Here is a 3,772-nt window from a genome sequence, read left to right on the forward strand (position 1 = left end):
TCACTCTACAGTGTCTCTGTGTGGATGTGTGTGCGTGTGATGTACGTTTTTTCCTTTCTTATCTTGTTCAAAGATGTACTTTGACGGATACAACAAAGATGCAAACGAGTGGAAGTTATACGGCAATACCTATCCCACTTGCTTTACGTCAGCAATTTAGTCATGAAGTGGAGAAACTATTGGTGGCTAAAACAGCTAGTTGATGCATGATATAGTTCCTTGCACGTAGACCACCCTATGGTCTATTCTGGATAGATTACTGTGTTGCTTGTTCCTCCATCTTATCTTTCCTGAATGAACTTTAAGTGTTTTCATGCTTTAGCCAATGTGAAATTCTTTAACATCTAATCAACGTGACGCATTATTTTGAATATAAGGACCCAAATGGAACAGTAAAAGAAATTTGGCGACAGTCAGGGATCTCGACAACTTTATGATCCGCACTGGTGACATTTTTCTCAATCACCTTCCAGTCTGAACATTCGTGGATCATCAGAGAATGTCTGCTCATACCTTGAAGATCTCCAATTCTCGGGGAAGAAGATGGTAGATAAAGGGTCTTATACTGATGTTTAACCAAAAAATATAATTTCGCTTAAAACTAGAATTTGAGATGAAAAATCGGGTTACTGATAATCAAGAGACCAAAAAAGAATAATAGGCTTTCTGAGAATAATAATAAAGCAGCGAACAAGTTTTTATTTCAGTATGATGTCAACAATCATCTTTTCCTAATACAACTTCCTTCTTTTATAGTTGATTCTAGATAAAGGAATGAAACCTAAGCTTTAATGAGACAATTATGGACAATAAATGATATTAAATGAGCCGTTACACAATCATTCCTATTAAATACCAATTTTCTAACGTATCAGGTATTTAATACTGAATTTGGACTCCTTTTTGTCTTCGGATCCATGTTTTCAATGCCTTTTGATCCACTGGCTTTAAATGACTCGAATTGATACGAGACTCGTATCTAAACTGCTTCTCGTGCCTGTTTCACTTCCTCTTCTCGTACCTGTCATCTCCCGTACCTTTTTCTTAATTGTTATACTTTGACTATTTATCCAGTCCACGTGTCACGCCACGTCATCTTCAATATAAATTCAATTTTTTTTCAATACAGATAGTCCCCCCACTTTCCATTTATTTATCAATTAAATATTTGGGAAGTGGATCTTCATTAAAAAGGGAATTTTTGCCATAATCAATGCGATGACAGTATTGCCTCTTCAATTGTCTCTTCTATTTAATGCACCATATACGTGTCGTCTTCTCATTAGTTCTGCGATTTTGCAGCCATTTTCTAAGGCTTTTGTAACTCCACTATTCACGAAGTGATAGTTGCCTTTATTATAGGCTTTCCATCATTACACTTTTTAATTACTGACGGTTGAGTTTATATATAAACTTGCCCCTTTTCTTTCTTTGTCTTCTTCTCCATAAATCTTTAGCAAACGTTTTTCTTCCTTATTTTTGCTTCCCTTCTCTGCTCAACAATGGCGTCTCCAAACCCTAACCCTAGAAAAGTTCCTATTTTAGACAAATTCCCCAATGCCCCTGTTAGACATAGAAGAGACAGAGGAGGCAGACTTCGTACAGGCTTAGAATCTACTCGAGGCGGCTCTTCTGGTTCTTCTTCTAGGAGTTCTATTCTGAAAACTCCTTCTTCTAAAGGTAAAGAAATTGCTGATTCTTCTCGAGAACCTTTAGTTGATGAAATCGTACCAAGTGATTTATCTTTTGTAAGTGATAGACAATCCCTTCAAAAGCAAGTTGCTGGTTTAGACAAAACTGACACATATCCTACATTAGTGACCGAACTTACAATCCCTACCATCAGAGGAGATTGTAACTGGAAAAATAGTCTTCGAATGTCAATTCCTTCCATAAACCAAAGAATTTCTTCTTTTAGGATTGGATACTCTTTTGTCTATACTTACCCTTTTACTTTGGGTTTTAATCCCCCAATTAACCCAATCATCCTCCATTTTTGCCGTTTCTTTAATATTTGTCTTGCCCAAGTTGGTCCTTTAGTATGGAGAGCAGTGGCTTGTTTGAGATATCTTTCTACCAAAGCCACTGTTAATTTCACCTTTTCTCACCTTATCCATTTATACCACCCTAATTTGATACGTCATGGAGTCTTTACCTTAACTGCGAGAAGCAAGAAGGTTTTGGTAAGTACAGAAGATGACAATGATCGTGGATGGTATGCCCGTTACGTTGCTGTGCGTACGATGGATTTACTTGGTGAAACAAATATTCCCTTCCCTGAGAAGTGGAATTTTGCACGTAAGTTTTTTTTTATTTGACCGTACCTCTTTTTCTGTTGAGAATTTCGATTCTTTTTCTAAATTTGTCTCTTTTTGGTTTTTTGTAGCAGCCATGGGAGATGTGGAACCTGTTCCCAACTTTCGTGGTTGGGTAGATTCAATTTTGAAGGTTGCTCCTAAGGAGCAAAGAACTTGGAAATCAATTTCCGCTTTACATGGCTGGAAAGTTAAAACACACGGTATCGCCTCTTTTCTTTATACATTTTTCTTTTTGCACATTAAGTACTTTTTTCTTAATGTTTATTGTGTATTCTTCTTTTAATCAGGATTTGGTAACAGAGGAATGACAGCTGATGTTGTCACAGCCCTTCGCATGTCTGGTAGTGCTGCACTTGACTTGGACAAGACTCGAACCTTGCTTCAAAAAAGGAAATCTATAGGAGAAGGTTCTAAGAATGAGGAAGAGGGAGGTACCTCGTCAATAGCTAGGCTACGAATTAGGAGACGAGTTATTAATGATGATGAAATTGAAGATACTCCTGCTCAAACTTCGACCACCGAGCCTGTTTTGATTCCTTCAGATGAAGACACCGTGCCAAGAAACACAAATAAATCAACTCAGCATCTCTTTGATAGTGGTTTTGAGAGTGGCGAGCTCGGACCTGTTTTCGATGAAGTTCCTCTTTCTTCATTCACACCTATTTCTTCCATTCCTTTGCCAACCGTAAGTGTTTCTTTGCCAGCATTGACTACTTCTGTTCTTTCACCAGTTTTAATTGCTTCTACTTCCATTCCTATGTCTACTTCTTCCGTTCTTGTTCCCACTCCTACGAGTCCTGTGGTGTTTACCTTTTTTACTACTCCCCCTTCCGCTGTTCCATCTTCATCTGTCCCACATATAGAAGTAAGTTCCAGCAATAGAAGCATGACTATGAGGAGTGTCACACTCGAAATTCCTGCTAATCAAAGCCTCTTAAGAAAATCTGGGAGAGCTGATACTTGGCTCCAACTTATTGGAGAAATTGAAAAGAATAAGATGCAAAGCCATAGTTGTTACACTTTGATGAATGACATAGTTCATTCAACTTTGAAGGCAATTTTCTTAACCTTGAATGCTTTCCTTCTTTTTCTTTCTAAGTTCTCACTTCTATGCTTTATGACCGTAGGCTAATCTTATTGGGACTGAATTGATGGGGCGAGTTTCTACATTGGAGAAAAAGGAACGAGAGTCTACAAGGGCTCTATCTGAGGCTAGGAAAATAGCTGAGGATGCATTATTTGAGGCAGCAAACTGGAAAAAATAATTTGAGAGTACCCAGGTGACTGTAGAAGAGTTGCGGGAGAGCAAGGCTCACTTGGAGCAACAAAATCATGGCTTAACTTCTGAATTGGGAATTGCGAATGCTTCTTAGGGTCAGCTTAAAGAGGATAAAGAGCTTCTGGAACGTTCTTTATCTAGAGCCAATGATTAGATTAAAGAGCTTAAAGCACTC

This window comes from Nicotiana attenuata, unplaced genomic scaffold (genome assembly GCF_001879085.1).
Source record: "Nicotiana attenuata strain UT unplaced genomic scaffold, NIATTr2, whole genome shotgun sequence".
NCBI classification, from domain to species: Eukaryota; Viridiplantae; Streptophyta; class Magnoliopsida; order Solanales; family Solanaceae; genus Nicotiana; species Nicotiana attenuata.